The 23,822-nt window shown below is 41.8% G+C and overlaps 1 protein-coding gene across 3 annotated transcripts in view; it reads left to right on the forward strand.

Moving 5' to 3' along the window:
* Window positions 1-23,822, forward strand: part of pacsin3 (protein kinase C and casein kinase substrate in neurons 3) — a 217,487-nt gene that overhangs the window by 23,839 nt on the left and 169,826 nt on the right. The window contains exon 2 of one of the 3 annotated variants that reach the window (XM_059975378.1): window positions 4,033-4,167. The exons of the other annotated variants lie outside the window; for them this stretch is intronic. The gene's annotated coding sequence lies outside the window, so the exon portion shown is untranslated. The remainder of the gene's footprint in view (window positions 1-4,032; window positions 4,168-23,822) is intronic. 3 annotated transcript variants of the gene reach the window in all.

The following is a 23,822-nucleotide window of genomic DNA, read 5'->3' on the forward strand; positions in this document are numbered from 1 at the left end:
GTGATGCAACGTTCTGCATGAAGTAAAAGCTTGGTGGTCGTGAAGGTTCTTCTGTACATATTTCAGAAAGTCACCTGTCGTGTTAATTCTCCATCTAACTCCCAGCGTAACTTCTCCACATTGCCCAATGTAAGCTGGTGGAACAGCACATGATCTCTGACCAAGTATGCTACAACTCTGTTTTCAGGTGATCACCTCTCCCTGCCCAGCCAGAGATATGGCAATACCCATGTCAGTTTCTTTTCATTGTTTCTCAATCATTTTGTTCCAGCAGCTTGTTTTAAAACTAACTGTTCTTTTGACAGCTTTGGTATGTGTCCCATCATAGATGGATGTTGTTTATTGATTTAGAAATACAGTGTGGAGTACACACTTCCTGTTCTTCAAGCCACTCGCAAGCAACCCACCAATTTAACTCTGGCCTCATCACGGGACTATTTATGCTGACCAATTAACCTACTATGTCTTTGGTCCATGAAAGGAAACCTAGTACCCAGGGGAAACCCACATGCACATGGATGGAATGTACAAACTGCTTGCAGAGGGCGTTGGAATTGAACTGAGTTGTACTAGTGCTTCGTTAACCCAGCACGGTTGGTGTTTGCTTCAGACAGGGTGCTGGCATTTCCCAACCCCCAACTCCACCCCTTCTGCAACTCTATCAATCAGGAGGAAATCGAGGCAGCTGGACTTGCTGTGTTGTCCAGAAGGCATTTCACCACTCATCCGAGAGGCTTCTTCAGTTCTGATTTCCGAATTATAAACTGTGTTGTTTAAAGGTCACATGAATGTCGTTAAGAGTTGTAGAGGTAATGAGGGGTCATTATTCTCATCTTTGTGAATGCAGTTGTGAAGATGCTGGGGTATTTTATTGTCAGTGGTGTCATACCCCACCCCCTCTGTTCAGGGATGGGTTTGTCCAGTTTGACAAAGATGGCTTCTTTTAACCCTTTCAAACCAACTGTCCACCCTAAACAAAATGTCCTTTAGGTGTAGATATGTAGCCGAGTCTTGAGCTGAGGTGTTAGACCTCCTGTGTTGGGCCATCCATTGGTGAAGTGGTTGTTTTGTCTCACTGATCTGTGCAGTTCTCATTGCATTGGATAGAACATACAACATTGCTGCGTTTGTGTTTGGCTGTAGGTTCCTTTGGGTGGCCAGGTTTCTGTCTCAGCCCTTCCAAGGACCAAAGACCTACTGGTTAGTAGGTTAATTGGTCCACCCCAACGAAAGCTACCCACCAGGGATCAGAACTGAAGGAGCCTCTGGGATGACACAGCAAGTCCAGTTGTCTTGATTTACTCCTGCTTGATGCACAGTGACCTGGATGTCTGAGAACCTCCGTAGACATATTACGAACACTCTGTTTCTCTGCCTGCCTGCTCAATGCTTTCAGCTTGTTTTGAAATATTTCAGTCAGTCTTTTAGTCAGGGTAATTTATGTTTGTGAATATCAGTACCAGTATTCTTAATCTTTAAATCAGTCGATTAATCTCTCTTTGCAATGTCTCAAACTCACTCCAGGCTGACTCTCTGTATCAGAAGTGAATGCAAATATTTCCTGTCAGATCCTTCAGGATCTACTGGTTGTTTGTATTAGTACTGAAGTTGGTCCAAAAGTCATGAAGGTAGGTTAATTGTATGTTGTATGTTATAAAACAGAGTTGGAAGCTAAGGTTAAAACATGGAGTGAAACCTGTGGAGACACTGAGGGTGCCACTTACAATCTATCTCAGTTCAAGCTAGCAGTTTCCTGTATCAATATTAGTAAAGATGCAACAGCTGAGATAACTTGTCGTTTTGAGCAATAGATGAGTGCATTCTTGGACCACAATATTGAAGGAAATAAAATAGATTTCAAGTTGATAATTACATCTTTCAGATAAATAGTATAGTACAGTAGACAACCTGGTAGTAACATGTATATTATACAAAGAATTTACTGACCGTTTAGTTGTGATTCTTGCCATGTGATTCACCCACAATTTTAGCAAAGATCCTATTTGACATTAATAACAACCCTGATGCTTTCAAGAGCTTTGCACCATACTGGTCTGATAAAAGTGCTCCTGTAAAAAGTCTTCAAGCCACAGCCTGGGATTGTGCTCAGTAGTGAAATGCACTATAATTTGTTTAAGGGCTTAGAAAGACTAGTTTGTGTCTCTGTTGGGACCAACAATGTTAGGCAGAGGAGATCGAATGTCCTGTTTGGAATCTGCCAGAAGATGGAGCTAAATTCAACAATATGGCTCAGAGTTTGTAATTATAATTTCTGGATTCTTATTCAAGTAAACTACTGCAGGAATACACTTTGCAACACCTGTAGAAATATTGTGGGAAAAGAAAGGATTCATTAACTGAGAAACAAATAATCTTGGAACAGGAGGGAAATGTACCATTGTAAGTGGTTCTAGTGTATTGGGATTGGGCCTGGGGTGAAAATACAATGGGCTCTCACAAGGACTTATGGCTGGTGGGAATGAGGGGAGGGTGCAGTGTAAGGGTGTGGGTGTAATTGTATTCCCTGTGGATTCAAGGTTATTCTACCTCTATGGCATTATTTTACAGTCCAGTGTTAAGTCCGGCTTCTCTTCCCTGTTCCCTTTCACTTGCCAGATTGTACACATACAGTACAATTGAGAAAACTAAAGATGCAGATAAAAATGGAAAAAGGTACTACCACAATAAGAGAAGCAAAATGGGGGCAAAGTAAAATCAATCCAAATTTCCACCTGATTGGGGAAATGAGTTCAGAGGTGGAGTGGATCAGACCATGTTTCCCACAAGTACAAATGAGTTCAGAAGTGGAGTGGATCAGACCGTGTTTCCCACAAGTACAAATGGTGTACGTGGAAGTAAGGAGGTGATCTGTTGAATGATTAAAATCCAAGAAGTGGCAGACACTAAAATGAAAATAAAGATGGGAAGTGTCGGATCAGGCAGTATCGGTGGATCAGAACAGCACTGGCTCGGTCCTCTGGCCTACAGAGTTAATGTTTAATATCCTGGACCCCTGATCAGAACTGGGAAAGTAATGTCTCTGATAGAGTGAGACAAGGTTGCTCAGGTGGTCTCAATGTTCAGGAAGCATCTGCTTCATGTCACAGTGAGTGCAGGTGGAGAAAGAGAAAACAAGCAGGCACATTGAAGCCCTGATGTGGCTTTTCAGAGCTGCTGCTGAAACCGGAAACCAAAAGAAGGCAGGGCAAAGAAAAGGGCAGGAAAAATATCACTGTGGCCACTACCCACGTAACTGCCTTTTCCAAAAGATCTATAGGACTATTAAAACAAAAATCTCACACCATTTTGAAAGTTTGTTCTCCCAAGCAGTTAATCAGATCAATCATTCTAACTAAAGTTCAAAGTAAATTTATTACATGTACAACCCTGATTCGTTTCTAGCAGGTATTTACATTAAATCCAAGAAACATAATAAAATCAGTGAATGACCTCAGGCAACATGCAAAAGACACCAAACTGCAAATATAAAATAAAAATAATTAAACAAATAGGCAATTTTGGTTCTGGTGATGTCATCGTTGAGAATGGCAGCTTAAGTCACTAGCTCCTCCAGAAAAACGAGAATTAAGCCCCATTAACCCATCAAATATAGTATTTTTCAAAAGTATTTGAATTGATAAGAGGGGCAAGAATGGGAAAAAAGAATGGCAATTTTAAAAAGCGAGACTGCGGAGCCTGCGGCCGAGAGGAGTGCAGCGAGTGGCTCTCCGACCCGACCACGTGCTAGCAAAGCCGACGCTGGGCCTCATTCAGTGGTGAAATTTTGAAAGAGCTAAGGGAATTCCAGAAAGATATAAAGCAGCAGTTACATGATATTAAGTCTGAGCTTGTCAACGTCAAAAAAAATAGCGGTGGCAGAGACTCGAATTGAGAAGGTGGAAGATCGCGTTCAAAACATGGAACGGATACTGAGTAAGACGATAAAAATATTAAATCAACAAGAAGGTAAACTGCTTGACCTGGAGGGAAAATCACTGTAGAAAAATATCAGAATCTACGTTGTTCCCGAAGGAGTGGAGGGCTCGTCTATGACGGAGTTTGTCGGAAAGTCGCTGCAGGACGCACTGGAGCTTCCCTCGGCTATGGAGCTGGAAATTGAGAGAGTACATTGCACGCTCATCCCAAACCCTACCCAAGATAGAGCAGGTAAGCCTCGCACAATAATAATTATTATTTCTTCGATACAGCACCAAGGCAGAGATTCTACGAAGGGCCTGGGGTAAGAAGAGGGTGTCTTTAGACGATAAATTAATATATTTAGACCAAGATTACCCCCCCCACGGTCCTGCAGAAATGTAAAGAATACTCTGAAGTAAAGCAAATACTAAAACAAGAAAGGATTAGATTTCAAACTCCATACCCTGCTAAACTTCGAGTGTTTTATCAAAATGGGATCCAACTGTATCAGACAGTGGAAGAGGCGACTACAGACATGGAGGCCAGAGGGGTGCCCATCACCATGATCAAACTGAGGGAAAGCCTGGCAGAGGAATTATCCCGCTCCGCTTGGGAAATAGTGCGAGAATCGAGAAGGCAGGAGTCCTGAGGAGGCCGAGAGAAGTATATCAGGAAGAGACTGGGAGATTTCCAAAGACAGTCCTCTCCCCCTTCAGAAGAGCCATAAGGTTTGGCTAACTTTAAAAATGTTGAGAAGCTAAATGAAAGCAAAAGTAGACGGTGATATACCTATCTTGAGAAATACTTATTATAATGTGGATTTTACATTCCTGTTATTCTTCTTTATTTGCTCACTTACTCCTTTTTCCCCACCAAAATATGAGAGAGAGAGAGAGAGAGAGAGAGAGAGAGAGTATTCATATACTTTTATGAATACTGCAATGGGGGCCCTCAACTCACAAGTAGGAGGGGTTATCCCCCACAGCTAGACATTTCCTCTAGCTCAACCCAGAGTCATCTACCAGAGACCTCAGCCTTGGAATCACACGTTCAATGCCATTTTTGTTATTATTTCCGTTTCTTGGTTCTTATTTGTTCAGGGCGTAGATCAATTAAGTTTTATTCTAATGTCAACGATACATTGACAGATAAATACAAATGGCTAAGGACAAAGTAAAATTAATTTCTTTTAATGTCAATGGGCTATTAAATCCAATCAAACATGATAGAACTTTATCCAAAATGAAAAAAGAACAAGGCCATGTAGTATATTTACAGGAAACTCATTTAAGTGATAATGAGCATAGAAAACTAAAGAGAATGGGCTTCACTAATTTGTTTTTCTCCTTGTATAAATCAGTACATAGGAGAAGAGTTGCTATTCTTGCCTCAAGTAAAATTTTGAAAAAGTATTCAAAATGGGAGATAAAGAGTGCAGATATAAGTCCATAGACCATAAGACAAAGGAGCAGGTCAGCCATTCAGCCCATCGAGTCTGCTCCGCCATTTCATCATGAGTTGATCCAATCTCCCCTTTAGTCCCATTCCCCCACCTTCTCACCATAACCTCTGATGCCCTGACTACTCAGATACCTATCAATCTCTGCCTTAAATACACCCAATGACCCAACCTCCACTGCCGCCCGTGGCAACAAATTCCACAGATTCACCACCCTCTGGCTACAAAAATTTTTTGGCATCTCCGTTCTGAATGGGCGCCCTGTAATCCTCAAGTCATGTCTTCTCGTACCAGATTCCCCCACCATGGGAAACAACTATATTCTGGGAAGGGGGAATATAGACCAAAATTCAGTTACTCTATTGAATATATACGCACCACTGGGAAGTGATATTGGTTTCTTTCAGAAAATTACTGATATTATGGTAACGGAAACAGGTCTCCTGATATGTGGGGGAGACTTAAATTTACAATTACAACCAAACTTAGACTCTTCCAATAGAAAAACCTATGAAACAAAATCCTTGCATAAGAAAGTTAATGCACTTTTTGAGGATGTTGGTTTAATTGATATATGGAGGGACCTTTTACCCAACAGAAGGGATTACACTCATTATTCTGCTCCCCATTCTGTATATACAAGAATAGATTATTTCATAGCATTTGGAAAAGACAAAGACAAAATAAACACCTGTGGAATTGGGACAATAGATGTAAGTGACCATGCACCTATATATTCATCTGTTGATTTTGACCTACAACCAAAGAATACTATTTGGAAACTAAATTCAAGTCTACTCAATGATCCGTACTTTAAGGAACAAATTAAAAAAAGAAAATGGTCTCTACTTAGAATTTAATGATAATGGAGAGGTTTCACCTCCCATTTTATGGGATACTCTGAAGGCTGTCTTAAGAGGGAAAATTATAGCGATCTCTTCATATAAGAAAATAATAAGGAATAAAACATCAACAGAATTACAAAATAGACAGAAGGAACTAGAAAAAAATTTGAATTTGGCACAGGATACATTAGGGGAAATTTTAAAATTAGGAATGAAATTAATAGTTTGGCTACGCAAGAAATCAGGAAAAAATTAATGTTTCTGAAAGAGACATTACTAAAGTGGATCAAAGTCTATGAAGATACTGGCGTGGAAACTGGAAAAAAAAGATAGCAGAAAATACAATTCATAGAATTAGGGACCCAAGAACAAATATGATTTAAAAAAAAAATAAGCTACGTGAAATTCAAGAAGCTTTTGAAGTGTTTTACAGAACTCTATATTCCAAAGTTCCAGGGGAAGCAAAACCCAAATCGACACCTTCTTGAATTCTCTAGTTACCCACTTTAAGTGAAGAACAAAATAGAACAATGACTGCTGACATAACTGAAATTGAATTAAAAGCTGCAATTAGTAGGCTTAAATTAAGCAAGTCACCAGGATCAGATGGGTATACGGCAGAGTGGTACAAAGAATTTAAAAGTGAGTTAATTCCTGTTTTACTCCCCACACTGAACTGGGCTCTTAAAAAAGGCACAAATGCCACCCAGTTGGAAGGAAGCGATAATCTCAGCTATACCAAAAGAAGGCGAGGATAAAATGGAATGTGGGTCATTTAGACCAATATCCATTCTTAATGTAGATTATAGATTATTTACCTCCATCATGGCCAAACGATTAGAGGAGTTTTTACACATACTGATACGTAACGATCAAACAGGTTTTATACAACGCCAAATACAAGATAATATACAAAGGACACTTCACATTATAGATCATATACAAAAAAATAAAATCGAAGCAATAGTGATAAGCGTGGACATTGAAAATGCATTTGATTCAGTTAATTGGAATTTTCTTTACTGAGTTTTACATAGATTTGGTTTCCAAGACAATTATTAAAACTATACAGACACTGTATGACAACCCTACTGCTAGGATTAAAATCAATTGATATTTATCAAATAGTCTTACCCTAGAAAGGGGCACAAGACAGGGTTGTGCATGGTTACCGCTATTCTTTGCATTATATCTGGAACCATTAGCTCTATACATCAGACAAAATGAAGATATCAGGGGAATTACTATTAAAGGGACAGAGCGTAAATTGGCTTGTTACGCGGATGACATTTTGATCTATCTAGGACAGGGGTCAGCAACCTTTACCACTGAAAGAGCCACTTGGACCCGTTTCCCACAGAAAAGAAAACACTGGGAGCCGCAAAACCCGTTTGACATTTAAAATGAAATAACACTGCATACAACGTTTTTTTTTGCCTTTATGCTATGTATAAACAAACTATAATGTGTTGCATTTATGAAATTGATGAACTCCTGCAGAGAAAACGAAATTACATTTCTGCATGCAACAAAAACATTTTGAACTCCGAAAAAAAGACGTTGGGTTGAAAGTTACTTTTAAGTAAAATATTCAATGTCTATTTGAGTCCTTCTTGTATTTATGAAAAACGCTGAACTTAAATTTTCCGCCAGCAGCAAACCAAAAATAACGTCAGCCAGCTGTCATCCTGAAAAATGAAAGGACTATTTCACTGAACAATGAAAAAATATGAATATAAGTAAAATAATAGGCAATTAAAATATTTATCATACTTGGTTAATGGGATTTCTGCTCCTGGACCTCAGCGCACAGCGTCTGCACATCAGGGCTGTATGATGTCACCTTCATCTTTACACAGGATCGCAAGCTGTCATCTGTGAGGTTTTCAATATCACTCCATTTGTGTTTCTGAGCAAGAACGGCCTTCTGACGGGCAACATTTTCAAGGTCTGCTGTCAAGCGTCTAAACTTGGACACCCATATGTCTTTGTCGGCTATGTCGGCCAGTTCCATCTCAAGATCAGGTTGACTCACACCTGCCAATGCAGTCGTATTCAGTAGGGAAGGATCGATGCTTAAGGGAGTGACCGGGAAGGATAATGTGTTTTTTTCCTCTCTGAACTCACAGAAGCGTTTCCCAAACGATGTTTGCATTGCGATGATTGCAGAATGTAAATACTCCGAAATTATCATGTCGTGACCTTGTTTGAACTCTCTCAAATTGGGGAAGTGAGACAAAGTGCCTTTCTGTAAATCTCTGGCAAGCACTGTCAACTTGCGCTCGAATGCCAAAACATCCTCCAACATGTGCAGGGCTGTACGTCCTTTCCCCTGAAGAGCTGTGTTCAGCGTGTTCAGGTGCGCTGTCATGTCTACCATGAAGTGTAGCTTTTCCAGCCACTCTGGCTGTTCCAGCTCAGGAAAGGTGAGCCCTTTGCTGCCCAGGAAAGTTTTCACTTCTTCCAGACACGCGACAAAGCGTTTCAGCACCTTCCGTCTGGACAGCCAGCGATAAAAACACGTTGTAGCGGTGTCAGTAAACTGCAGTCAAAGATAGCTTTATTCGAACTAAACAGCCTTGCTTTTAAGCCTCCCTCAACCCAGCCCCCATGGACGCAGATGCTGCAGAAGACGTGTACTCACAAACCCCCGTAGGCTATCTCCCTTAGCCGGAATGCTGGCTAATTGTGAGCCGTTTCGGATGTGGCAGGAAATGTGTCGCTACACTTAGGTTGTACAAGATCACCATAATTACATTTCAAAAGCTAACAAACTAACATAAAATACATTTTAATTAAATACTGACCAATTATTTCCCAAAGCCACAGGGAGCCGCAGCACAGAGGTGAAAGAGCCACAAATGGCTCGGGAGCCGCAGGTTGCCGACCCCCGATCTAGGACAACCAACACACTCTACCTGGACGTACAAAACAAGTTGGATGAACTCAGCAGATTGGGCAGCATCTGTTGAAAGAAGCAGTCAGCGTTTCGGGTCGAGACCCTTCATCAGGACTAAAGGAGGGGGCAGGGGCCCTATAAAGAAGGTGGGGAGAGGGTGGAAAACAAATCAGAGGAAAGATCAAGAGGTAAGGGAGGTGAAGAAGGAATCTAAGGGGAAAGCACTATGGGTAGTAGAAGAAGGCAGAGTTATGAGAAGTGATGGGCAGCTAGAAGAGGAGAGAGAGTAGAGGTGGGATGGGGAAGGGAGAGGGAGGGAATTACCAGAAGTTGGAGAATTCGATGTTCATACCAAGGGGCTGGAGACTACCCAGACAGTATATGAGATGTTGTTCCTCCAACCGAAGTTTAGCCTCATCATGGCAGTAGAGGAGGCCATGTATGGACATATCCGAATGGGAATGAGGGGGAGAGTTGAAGTGAGTGGCAACCAAGAGATTATGTCTGTAGGTGCTCGATGAAACGGTCCCCCAATCTGCGTCGGGTCTTGCCGATGTAGAGGAGGCCGCACCAGATGCAATAGATTACCCCAACAGACTCTCAAGTGAGGTGTTGCCTCACCAAGAAGGACTGTTTGGGGCCCTGAATGGTGGTAAGAGAGGAGGTGTAGGGACAGGTGTAGCACTTACACTTGCAGGGATAAGTGCCAGTTTGGAGATCTGTGGGGAGGGACGTGTGGACCAGGCAGTCGCGGAGGGAATGATCCCTGTGAAAAACAGAGAGGGGTAGAGAGGGAAAGATGTCCTTAGTGGTGGAGTCCTGTTGAAGGTGGCAGAAGTTACGGAGGATAATATGCTGGATCCGGAGGCTAGTAGGGTGATAGGTGAGGACAAGGGGGACACGGTTCCTGTTGTGGTGACGGGAGGATGGGGTGAGGGCCAAAGTGTGGGAAATGGAGGAGATGCGGATGAGGGCATCATTGATGACGGCAGAAGGGAAACCACGATTCTTAAAGAAAGAGGACATTTGGGATGTCCTGGAACGGAAAGCCTCATCCTCTGAGCAAATGTGGCGGAATCAGAGGAACTGGGAATAAGGAATAGAATTTTTGCATTGGGCAGGGTGGGAAGAGGTATAATCAAGGTAGTTATGGGAGTCAGTGGGTTTATAGAAGATGTCAGTGGACAGTCTGTCTCCAGAGATGGAGACCAAGAGATCGAGAAAGGGGAGAGAAGTGTCTGAGATGGACCAAGTGAATTTGAGGGCTGGGTGAAAATTAGGCAAAGTCAATGAAATTGATGAGCTCAGCATGGGTGCAGGAAGCAGCACCAATGTAGTCATCAATGTAGCGAAGGAAAAGTTGGGGAGCAGTACCAGTATAGATTTGGAGCATAGACTGTTCCACATAACCCATGAAGAGGCAGGCGTAGCTGGTGCCCATGCGAGTGCCCATAGCTACACCCTTGATCTGGAGAAAGTGGGAAGACCCGAAAGAGAAGTATTTGTGTTTACTCTTTACCTAAATTGATGAAACCCTTTGAACAATATGGTCAATTATCAGGATACAAGAGCAACATAGATAAAAACCCAATTACTTTCATTAACTATAACCCACCAAGAGAAATTGAAAGTACGTATCCCTGGACATGGCAGAGTCTTTCAAATATTTGGGTATCATTATGCCAAAAGATTTGGTAAAATTATCAGAATGTAATTATCAGCCTTTATATAAAAAAAAATTAAGGAAGATATGGTAAGGTGGAACCTGATTCCTTTTTTCAGTCTCAGTTCAAGGATTGAGTCTATTAAAACGAATATACTGCCCAGACTGTTATATCTCTTTCAGACCCTACCAATAGAGATTAATCAAAATCAATTCAATGAATGGAACAATATGTTATCAAGGTATATTTGGCAGGATAAAAGGCTTAGAGTTCATCTCAAAACTTTGCAATTAGTAAAGGAAAAGGGGGATGTGGCCTACCTTCTCTTAGAGATTATTATTTTGCAGCACAGTTGAGAGCTGTGATATGTTGGTGCAACCCATCATATGACGCTCAATGGAAAAACATTGAGGAGCGGGTACTTCCCATCCCCATACAAGCAATTTTGGTTGATAGCAACCTGCAAAGGTACATAAATACTATTGATAACCCATGGGTGAAATTGACTCTTAAAATATGGGGAACTACTATAAAATAATGTAATCTAGAGGGAGATAATTGCAATTCTTAAATGGTGTGCATATGACTCGGATTTTACACCAAATAAATTGGATGCTAGATTTAAGGACTGGACAGCTAAAGGAATAACAGTTCTTTGCAACATAATGAAAGAAGGAACACTGTTCAGTTTTGAAATGCTTAAAGAGAAACACTTATTAGAAAAAAAAAGATTTTTATCGGTATTTACAGATGCGACAACATGTTAATAAGATGCTTAAAAATGTAACCAAGGCAAATACATGCTTGATAGAGCTCTTTAGAAAAGCATATAATTCAGATAATGGTAGTAAAATCATTTCAAGCATGTATAAGGGGTTGTCAAATTTTAAAACACATTCAACTTCATACATTAAAACAAAATGGGAGAAGGAAGGAGGGGTAATTATATCTGAGGAAGAATGTACAATAATATGGAGGTATCAATGGAAGTGTACCAGTTCACAGAAATGGAGGGAGTTTGGATGGAAAAACTTGTTAAGATATTTTATTACACCCTCTTAGAAATTCCATTATGATAGTAACCTCCCTGTTTGCTGGAGAAATTGTGGAAATCAAAATGCAAATCATTATCATATTCTTTGGGACTGCCCTGTTAACGAAGACTATTGGAGGGGGATACACAATGCCCTACAAGACATCTTTAAATGTGAAATACCCTTAGAGAGTAAGACCATATATTTTGGATATATACCTCAAGAATGGTTGAAAAGAGATAAATATTTAATGAATATACTGTTGGTGGATGGTAAAAAGACTCTTACTAGGAAATGGTTATCACAGGAGAGCCCAACTTTAAATGCATGTGTGGAAATTACAATGGACATTTACAAAATGGAGAAGATAACAGCATCTGTTAATCATAAGCTGAACAATTTGATTCATACTGGGAAAAATGGTTTAACTACATAATGCCTCATAGGCCTGATTTTATTCTCACAAATCAATGAATATTTTGTTTTAAAAAAAGATCACTCCCTACTTGTACATAGTTTTTTTCCTTTTGCTTGTTTTTTCTTTCCACTCTTTTCTATAAGAGTGTACCTCAGCTAAATACTATGTGGAGATTTGTGACATGATATATATGTACAATGTCTGAAATACATCTTATGTATATGCTTATTTGATGATGAACTTCAATAAAGAAATAAATGACAAAATAAAGACAAGTAGGCAATAAATATTGAAAGCATGCGATGAGTCTTTGAAAGTGAGCCACAGGTTGTGGGAACAGTTCAGTGATGACGGAGTGAAGTTATCCCCACTGGTTCAAGCACCCGATGGTTGAAGAGTGGTAAATGTTCCTGAACCTGGAGGTGTGAGTCTTGAGCAACAGGCACAACATGCTGGAGGAACTCAGCAGGTCAGGCAGCATCTCTGGGGGTGGGGGTGTGAAGTACAGTTAATGTTTCAGTCTGAACCCCTTTGGCAGGACTAATTTTGTGTGTGTTGCTCAGATTTCCAGCGTTTGCAGATTTTTCTCTTGGGTCTGAGTCCTAAGGTTCCTCTGCCACCTCTCTGGTGGCAGCAGGGAGAAGGCATGCCCTGTGGTGGGGCTCCTTCACGACGGGCAGCAGGGGGAAGGCATGCCCTGTGGTGGGGCTCCTTCACGACGGGCAGCAGGGGGAAGGCATGCCCTGTGATGGGGCTCCTTCACGACGGGCAGCAGGGGGAAGGCATGCCCTGTGGTGGGGCTCCTTCACGACGGGCAGCAGGGGGAAGGCATGCCCTGTGGTGGGGCTCCTTCACGACGGGCAGCAGGGGGAAGGCATGCCCTGTGGTGGGGCTCCTTCACGACGGGCAGCAGGGGGAAGGCATGCCCTGTGGTGGGGCTCCTTCACGACGGGTGCTGTTCTCTTACAACAGCACTCCATGTAGATGAGCTTAACAGTGGGCAGAGCTTTACCTGTGATGGACTGGGTTGTATCCACTACTTTTTGTAGGATTTTCTATTTAAGGGCATTAGTGTTTCCATATCAGACCACGATACAACCTATCAATGTGCTCTCCACCGCACATCTATAGAAATCTGTCAGTTTTAGATCTCATGCTGAATCTTCACAAACTTAGTAGAGTACAGGCACTGCAGTGCTTTCTTCATAATTACACTTGCTTGCTGGGTCCCAGATAAATCTCCTGAAATTATAACACTGAGGAATTTAAAGTTGCTGACCCTCTCCACTTCCGATCCCCTAATGAGGACTGGCTCATGGACCTCCAATTTCCTCCTCCTGAGGCTCCTTGGTCTTGCTGACATTGAGTTTTGTTACACCACTCAGCCAGGTCACCAGTCTCCCTCCTATCTACTGATTTGTCACCACCTTTGATTCAGCCAACAAGTAACGTCATCAGCAAACTGAAATATAGCATTGGAGCTGTACTTAGCCTCTCAGTCATAAAGCAAGCAGAGCAGAGACTAAGCACACCACCTTGTAGTACCCCTGTGCTGATGGAGACGTTGCCAATCCGAACTGACTGAGATCTGCAAATCAGGAAATCGAGGATCTAATTGCACAAGGAGGTATTGAGGCGAAGGTCTTAGAGCTTACTGATTAGTTTAGAGGGGATGATGGTATTGAATGCTGAGCTATAGTTAATGAAGAGCATCCTGATGTGTATATCTTTGCTGTTCTGGGGTTGAGTGAAGAGCCAAGGAAATGACATTTGCTGTGGGCCTGTTGCTCTGGTAGGTAAATTGGAGTGAATCCAGGGCAGGAGTTGATGTATTTCATCACCAACCTCTCAGCATTTCATCACAGTAGATACAAGTCTTACTGGACAATAATCATTTAGACCACCCCCTCCTCACCTCCACCATTACTAAGCACCTATTCTTTGTAAAAGCAACTACACTCACATTTCGCCCGACCCTCTTAAATTGGAAGTGCCCAGTAGTCCAAAATATTGAGTGAATAGATCTCCTTGAAGTTTACTGTAGAAAACAAAGCATCTTAAGGAAAATTATATTGAATTAAGGCAGGGCAGGGCAGGGTTCAAGAAACTTAGCAACAAAAGATAATAGAGTTTCAGCAAATAATGGCACTACAAGTTAATGGAACCTCAAGACAGGAAACTTTTACCCCTCTGCTCAATCGTGTTTATAAACTAGACATGACTAAAATCTGAGTCACAAACCAGTTCATCAGATTAGACAATTCTGTGTGTCCCTCTACTGCTTTAGAAAGATGAGAGGATACTGATCATTATTGATCAGTTAGCCTCATACCTGTCGTTGGGAAATTACGTTAGTTAATGATCAAAGGGGATGAATGAACACATTGAAATATTTCAAAACGATGTGGGAAAAGCTGGTTGTGGAGTTAAGATGCAAAACATCTCATTGAGAGATGGAACAGGACTTGGGTCCATATGATACATTTCTCTTGCTTTCACCATCTTCTTATCTTGCCATCTTGGTCCCTCTGACAGCTATACCAATTGGCTCGTTTTGCATCACTTTGAGAAGTTTGTGATGGAACATATCAACTCCTGCCTGAGAAGTGACTTGGATCTGCTCCAGTTTGCCTACCTGCACAACAGGTCAACAGCAGATGCCATTTCATGGGCTCTTTTCTGGAGTAGCTGGACAGTGACGATGCAAACATCAGTATGCTCTACAGTGACTACAGTTCAGCATTCAAAACTCTCAACCCCTCATATCTAATCACTAAGCTCTAAGACCTAGGCCCCAGTACCTCCTTGTGCAACTGGATCCTCAGTTTCCTCATTTACAGGCCTCAGTCATTTCAGATTGGTAGCGACATCTCCAAATCCTCCATCAGCACAGATGCACCACAAGGCTTTGTGCTTAACCCCCTGCTCTATTCACTTTATAGTTGTGACTGTGAGGCTAAGCACAGTTCCAGTGCCATGTTTAAATTTGCTGATGACACCTCTGTTGCTGAGAGATCAAAAGTCTAGCTGAGTGGTGTCATAACAACAACCTCTCACTCAATGTCAGCAAGACCAAGGAGCTGATTACCAGAGAGGTCCATGAGCCAGTCCTCATCAGGAGATCAGAGGTGGTAAGGATCAGCAACTTTACATTCCTTGGTGTTATCATTTCACAGGATTAGCCTGCGTCCAGCACATAGGTGCCATTATGAAGAAAGTTTGGTAGGGCCTCTACTTTCTTATAAGTTTGCAAAGATTAGACATGTCATCTGAAACTTTTGCAAACCTTTATAGATGTGTGGTGTGGAGTATATTGACTGATTGCATTACAGCCTGGTATGGAACATTAATGACCTTGAAGGGAAATGCCCACAAAAAGTAGTGGATATGGCCCAGTCCATCATGGGTAAAGCCCACCCCACCCTTGAGCACATCTACGTAGAGTACTGTTGCAGGAAAGCAGCATCCATCATTAAGGACCCCACCATCCAGGCCATGCTCTCTTCTCTCTTCTGGAAGAAGCAACAGCAGCTTCAGGAGCAGTTATTATCACTCAACCATCAGACTCTTGAACCAGAGGGGATAACTTCACTCATCCCATCACTGAATTGTTCCCACAACCAATGGACTCGACTTCAAGGACTCTTCATCTTGATACTTGTTTATTTATTTTTTATTATTATTTATTTTTCTTTTTGTATTTGCACAGTTTGTTGTCTTTTGCATGCCAGTTGTTTGTCAGTCCTGTTGGATGTGATCTTTCAGTGATTCTATTGTTACTTGTATTTACTATGCCCTCTAGAAAGTGAATCTCAGGTGTGTATATAGTAATGTATATGTACTTTGGTAATAAATTTATTTCTAAATTTGAACTGTGTTCTTATCCCTTTACGGGTTTTTGTCAGAGGTAGCTATCTTTATGAGATGATATTTCATGGGAGGCCTTAACATTTCCTGCCACTCTGTTTATCAAATTCCAAACTCTTCTGCTATCCAGAACTCTGAGGTGATGCAGAGTATCATAGTCCTAATTCCAATGTTTCCTGACCCTTAACCTATAACCTGATTAAACAACACTGCTCCCACTCAGTCCCTTGAGCAGTTTCATTTTCTAAGTTTCGCCATTGATCTTTTGTCTGTCCTGTTGAACACGTCTTGAGTTCTGTGAATGGGTGTGAGTTCTAATGCTGATATGTTCCACAGATTGTCATTACCTTCCTTGGGAATTACAAGGGAGAGGTTTTGTGAAGGGTTCTGTGACAGGGTGAGTGGAGCTCCTTACTATGTATCCTACCATCCTGTCATTATATGAGGTCCTGTTCATTTAGGTCCAGGTAGAAGGGAAATGAAGACCCTCGAGATGTTGGAGCATTTCCGTGCTCCATAACTTGCAGGAGGTGGAGGGTCTGTTAAACTGTCTTTGAATGTCAGGAGCAGATGGTCTCAAAGTGTTAGGATTTTAGTGGTTTGTGGTGGGGTTGGGGTAAAGAGAAGATGTACAACAGATTTTCCCCACCAGGGAGAGATTAGACTTGTTCTTTATAGTGGGAGGGTGAGTGTTGTTTCCTCTGGCAGAGTGGGTGTGAGTGGGTGTATTTAAATGTGTGTAGCATTCGGAATAAGGTGGATAAACATGCAATTAGAGACTGGTCAGTATGACGTTGTGGGCATCACTGAGTCACGCCTGACAGAAGGCCATAGTTGGGAGCTTAACATCAAGGACAGGCAGGAAGGCATAGGTGGTGGTGTGGTTCTGTTCGTAAGAGATGGAATTGCATCTTAAGAAGAGGTGACATGGGGTCAGAGAATGTTAAATCTTTGTGGGTGGAGTTAAGGAATTGCAAAAGTAAAGAAACCATTATGTGAATCATATATAGGCATCCAAATAGTAGCCAAGATGTGGGGTTGAGATTGTAAAGGGAGCTGGAAACTCATATTCGTTGTTCTGATAACTCCCGGCTTTTGTCAAGGTGGGCGGGTCAGCATTTTCATTCATCCTTTTCCGCTAAAGCTAGGGGTGTCTCCATTCTTATTAACTCAAATATTCCTTTTGAACTCCATAATAATATATCTGATATAAATGGCCGTTTTATTATTGTTTCTGGCAAACTATATAACACTAAAGTTGCACTAGCAAACCTGTATGCCCCCAACTTTGATGATGTTAATTTTTTTGAACGGTTTTTTTCCTCACTACCAGACTTAAACTCATACTCTCTTATACTGGGAGGTGACTTTAATTGTTGGTTAGATCCTAATTTGGATCGATCGTCCTCTGTTACTAGACCACCTACTAAATCTGCCTTAGCTATCCAATCGTTTCTCTCTAATTATGGTATCTCTGATATATGGCGTTTCCTCCATCCTATGGAGAGAGATTATTCTTTTTTCTCACATGTTCACCATACCTTCACTAGAATTGATTATTTCTTACTCGATAACCAACTTATCCCATTTGCCCACTCTTGTGACTATCAGAGTATACTGATCTCTGACCATGCCCCAATTACTCTCTCTCTGAATTTGCCTGGTCTCCCTCAGAGGAATAAACACTGGCGGTTTGATTCAACCTTACTATCAGATGATGATTTTTTAAAATTTATTAAGGATCAGATAACCTTTTATTTTAACACTAATACATCACCTGAAGTGCCATCTCAGATTGTCTGGGATGCCATGAAAGCATATCTGAGGGGGCAAATAATCTCTTACACAGCAAATCTCAACAGAAGATCCCGCGCAGATCGATTAGACCTCATTAACCAGATTAAAGAACTGGATCAAATATATGCCCAAACTAAGAACCCTGAATTATACAAGAAGCGTGTTGAACTCCAAACTAAATTTAACCTTCTGTCCACTCAACCTGTCGAACACCAACTTCTCGAAAGCAAGAGTCGCTTTTACATTCATGGGGATAAGTCTAGTAAATTCCTAGCCAATCAGCTGAGACGTTCCAAAGCCAAACAACATATTACAAAGATCCGGAAGGAGAATGGAGACTTTACATCAGATCATTTAGAAATTAATGACGCATTTAAAATTTTTTATTCTCGGCTTTATTCCTCTGAATCTCTGAATGACAATATCTCTGTTGATCAATTTTTACAGAATCTGAATATTCCCTCACTTTCATCTGACTTCAAAGCCAAACTCAATGCGCCTATCTCATTAGAAGAAATATCTTCTGCAATTTCTGCACTGTCCTCAGGGAAATCTCCTGGGCCTGATGTGTTCCCTGTAGAATTTTATAAATCATTCTCTTCTCTTCTTTCTCCTCAGTTACTTTCAGTATTATCTGACTCGTTTAATTACGGCAAACTGCCAACCTCTTTCAGTGAGGCATCTATTATTCTTTTAAAAAAGGGCAAAGACCCAACAGAGTATAGGCCAATCTGTCTGCTCAATGTTGATGTAAAGATCTTAGCTAAAGTTTTGGCTCATAGATTAGAAACCGTCATTCCCTCCATTATCTCTTTAAAACCGTTTCCCTTTTTTTAACATTCAACATTTACTTAATATCTTATACTCACCTCCAACTGGGATTCCTGAATGTGTTATTTCCCTCGATGCGGAGAAAGCATTTGATCGTATAGAGTGGAACTACTTTTTGCAGTTTTAGAAAAATTTGACCTTGGCCAAAGTTTCATCTCTTGGATCCAATTGCTGTACCTGTGTCCTACTGCCTCTGTTTTAACCAATTTTCAGAAATCCCAAGTATTTAATCTCAAACGTGGCACCCGCCAGGGATGCCCCTTAAGTCCCTTTCTCTTTGATCTGGCTATGGAGCCTCTGGCGATAGCATTTCGAAACTACCCTGAATTGACTGGGATTTGGAGAGGGGGTGTTGAGCGTAAAGTTTCTCTCTATGCTGATGACTTATTACTCTTTCTCTCAAATCCGTCTACATCCTTACCTCTAATGTTTTCACTTCTTGACCAGTTTAGCCTGATCTCTGGCTATAAACTTAATTTACATAAGAGTGAACTTCTCCCAATTAATAAAGAAGCACAAGAACTAACATTTCATGATCTCCCTTTTAAAGTAGTCCATAATCAATTTACTTATCTTGGAATTATAGTCACAAGGAAGTTTAAAGATCTTTTTCGTGAAAACTTTGCCAACCTTTCATATGCTATAAAACAGAGTCTGGTACAATGGTCACCTCTATCTATGTCTTTGGTAGGTCGTATTAATGTTGTTAAAATGTATGTTCTGCCCAAATTTTTATACCTATTTCAATCTATCCCAATTTTTATTCCTAAATCTTTTTTTGATTCCTTAGACTCTATTATTTTGTCATATCTGTGGAAGAATAAGCGCTCTAGAATTAATAAAATCCATCTCCAAAAATCTAAAAAAGAGGGTGGCATGGCTTTACCTAACTTTCGTTTATATTATTGGGCAGCTAATATACGTTGTGCTACCTTCTGGTCTTTCTTCCATGGCCAACCCGAGTGCCCTAACTGGGTGGCGATGGAGCTGAGCTCCACTAAAGAATTATCTATCTCTGCACTTCTTGGCTCTGCACTCCCTAGTCGTCTGCCCAGATCAATAGCTAATCCTCTTGTTAGACACACTTTGCGTATATGGGCTCAGATCAGGAAATGCTATGGTTTCCAGGGGTTTTCCATTTCCAGCCCTGTTGCTCATAATCAACTTTTTTTACCTACTACATACGATTCAGAATTCCAGGTTTGGTATAGGAAGGGCATTAGACATTTTGAAGATCTTTTCATTAATAATCGCTTCGCTTCTTTTCAGCAGCTCTCTGTTAAGTTCAATCTGCCCAATGCTCATTTTTTTCAGATATCTCCAAATCCAACACTTTATTGCTCCTTTAATTCCTAACTTCCCTGAAATGCCTGCGAAAAATGCTATGGACCTATTTCTTTCCATGAATCCACTAGGTAAAGGCTTAATATCAATCATCCGAGATAAACTAGCAGCCTTACGACGGGCCCCCATGGATAAAATCAAAATGGCCTGGGAGCAGGATTTAAATATCTCCTTATCTGAGGAGAGCTGGGATTCAGTTCTCAAGTCGGTTAACTCAACCTCTCTTTGTGCTCGCCACTGCCTTTTACAGTTTAAGATTGTTCATAGAGCCCATATGTCTAAATCTAAACTATCTCGATTCTACCCTAGCGTTAGTCCGCTCTGTGATAAATGCAAGAGGGGCGTGGCCTCTCTCATCCATATGTACTGGTTCTGTCCTAGCTTGGAGAAATTCTGGAAAGATGTCTTCACTACGTTATCGTGTATTCTGAATCAGCACCTAGAACCAAACCCCTTAATTGCTCTGTTCGGTTTTTGGGGCGAGACAGATTTATGTCCGGGTCCGACCAAATGCCGAATATTATCCTTTGCCTCTCTTCTGGCTAGACGCTTGATCCTCCTCAGATGGAGAGATGTTGCCCCGCCCACTCATGCTCAACGGCTTAACGACATCATGGCCTGTTTGGACCTCGAAAAATTTCATTATTCAGTTCTCAATTCGGATCTAAAGTTCCATAAGGTCTGGGGAACTTTTATCGAGTACTTTCATAACCTTCCTCTTGACTAGGGTATTTTTTTTCTTTTCGGTCCCTTGCTTTCAGCTCCTTTTTTTTTCTGGTAGAAGGCATTATTACCCTCTGTTGCTGAGTGTATTCACAGTCTGGGAGTTTGGCTGTCCTGACTTATACTCTCTATATTGTGTTGTGGTTGGTCTGGAGTTGCTGTTGTTTTTTCTTGTGTTGTGGGGCTTGGGGAGGACACTAAGCTTACTTGTCTTTAATTTAGGTGCTTTTTTTTTGCTAAATTCTCTTCCTTTGTAACATATTGTTATTGTATGCTTAATTTTGCACTGTTTTAATGTTCCTCATTGGGATTTGGGGTTTTTAATTTGTAAAATGTTTTGAAAAACTAATAAAAAAAAATTTTAAAAAAAGGATATGGTGAAAAGGCAGGTGTATGGGATTGAGTGGGACCCAGGATAGCCCTGGCAGAGCAGACTTGATGGGCTGAATGGCCTAATTCTGCTCCTGTGTCTTATGGAGTGATGGACCAATCAGGGACTGGTGAGTCAGTAATGGATTGATAGGGGTAGGGTGAGTCATGAATAATTGATTTGCAGTGTGGGGTGAGTCAGGAGTAACGGCTGGGGGACAGGTCATGGGGTAGAAGTTGGGAATGACGGGTCAGGAGGGGAGAGGGACCCGAGAGTGACAGGTTGGACAGGTCAGGAGGAGGGCAAGTTGGGAATGATAAGATATAGGAGCAGAAGTGGGCCATTCAGTCCATCGAGTCTTCTCCTATATCTTATATGGGCTGATCCAATTCTTCCAGTCATCCCCACTCCCTGCCTTCTCCCCATACCCTTTGATGCCCTGGCTAATCAAGAACTTGTCTATCTCTGCCTTAAATACACCCAATGACCTGCCCTCCACAGCTGCTCATGGCAACAAATTCCACAGATTTACCACCCTCTAACTAAAGTAATTTCTCCACATCTCAGTTCTAAAAGGACATCCTTCAATCCTGAAGTCGTCCCCTCTTGTCCTAGACTCCCCTACCATGGGAAATAACTTTGCCATATCTAATCTGTTCAGGCCTTTTAACATTTGGAATGTTTCTGTGAGATCCCCCATCATTCTCCTGAACTCCAAGGAATACAGCCCAAGAGCTGCCAGACGTTCCTCATACAGTAACCCTTTCATTCCTGGAATCATTCTCGTGAATCTTCTCTGAACCCTCTCCAATGTCAGCATATCCTTTCTAAAATAAGGAGCCCAAAACTGCACACAATCCCCCAAGTGTGGTCTCATGAGTGTCTTATAGAGTCTCAGCATCACATCCCTGCTCTTATATTCAATACCTCTCAAAATGAATGCCAACATTGCATTTGCATTCTTCACAACCGACTCAACCTGGAAGTTAACCTTTAGGGTATCCTTGCACTAGGACTCCAAAGTCCCTTTGTATCTCTGCATTTTGAATTCTCTCCCCATCTAAATAATAGTCTGCCTGTTTATTTCTTCCACCAAACTGCATGACCATACACTTCCCCACATTGTATTTCATTTGCCACTTCTTTGCCCCTCAAGTCTCTCTGCAGGCTCTCTGTTTCTTCAGCACTACCCGCTCCTCCACCTATCTTTGTATCATTGGCAAATTTAGCCACAAATCCATTACTACCATAGTCCAAATCGTTGACATACATCGTAAAAAGCAGCAGTCCCAACACTGGCCCCTGTGGAACTCCCCTGTTAATAGACAGCCAGCCAGAATAGGATCCCTTTATTCCCAGTCTCTGTTTTCTGCAAATCAGCCAATGCTCCACCCATGCTAGTAAATTCCCTGTAATTCCATGGGCTCTTATCTTGCTAAGCAGCCTCACGGACGGCACCTTGTCGAAGGCCTTCTGAAAGTACAAGTACACCACGTCTACTGCATCTCCTGCTTGTAATTCCCTCAAAAAATTGCAGCAGGTTAGGTAGGTAGGATATTCCTTTCAGGAAACCATGCTGGTTTTGGCCTGATCTGTTTATGTGCCTGCAGTTACTCTGTAAGCTCATCCCTAACACTCGATTCCAACAACTTCCCAATCACTGATTCAGGTTAACAGGTCTGTAGTTTCCTTTCTGCTGCCTCCCACCCTTCTTAAATAGCAGAGTAACATTTGCAATTTTTCAGTCATCCGGTACAATGCCAGAATCTATCGATTCCTGAAAGATCATTGTTAATGCCTCCACAATCTCTCCGGCTACTTCCTTCAGAACCCGAGGGTGTGTTCCATCAGGTCCAGGAGATTCATCCACACTCAGACCATGAGTCAGGAGAGGAGTGTGAATCAGGAGTGAAGGGCTGTGGAGAGATGGGAGTGATGGCAGATTGAGACAGGGAGATGGTTTTGGGTTGATGACAGGACAGATGTGATTGTCAATCTGTGAAGAAGTTGTTTCAGAAAAATCCTTAGCTGGCATACTTCCTTGGAGCGGTCATGGAGCCATAAAGCAGTGCACAGACGCACACTTCAGGCCGTCTTGTCTATGCTGAAACCATTTAACCTGCTTACGCCCATCGATCTGCCCTGGGAACACAACCCTGCATTGCCCTGCCACCCATCTACCTATCTAAACCTTGCTCAGAGCTCACATGCACTACTTGTGCTGGCAATTCATTCCACACTCTCACAACCCTCTGAGTGAAAATTTTACTCAATATTCCCCTTGAGCTTTTCACCTTTCACCCTTAGCCCATGACCTCTAGTTGTTGACACTCCCAACCTCAGTGGAAAAAGCCTGTTTGCATTGACCCTATCTATACCCTTGGAATTGTGTGTAGCTCTATCAAATCTCCTGCCAGTCTCTGTTCTATTTGGACTGTGTTGGCTCTGTTGTGCTGAGCTCACAGCTGATGTTGAATGTGACGTTCCTATTTTCCAGCATCATTCCAGGCTTGCCCACCCATTCCTTGTGCTTCATGTTGATTCTGGAGCAGCTATTTTAAGTATACCCCCCCCCCAACCCTTGGCCATTGGACTGGGGAGCTGAGAATAGCCCGTACAGCCACAGTCTGGGTATGCAGCCCAAAATCTCCCT

This window comes from Hypanus sabinus, chromosome 7 (genome assembly GCF_030144855.1).
Source record: "Hypanus sabinus isolate sHypSab1 chromosome 7, sHypSab1.hap1, whole genome shotgun sequence".
NCBI classification, from domain to species: domain Eukaryota; kingdom Metazoa; phylum Chordata; class Chondrichthyes; order Myliobatiformes; family Dasyatidae; genus Hypanus; species Hypanus sabinus.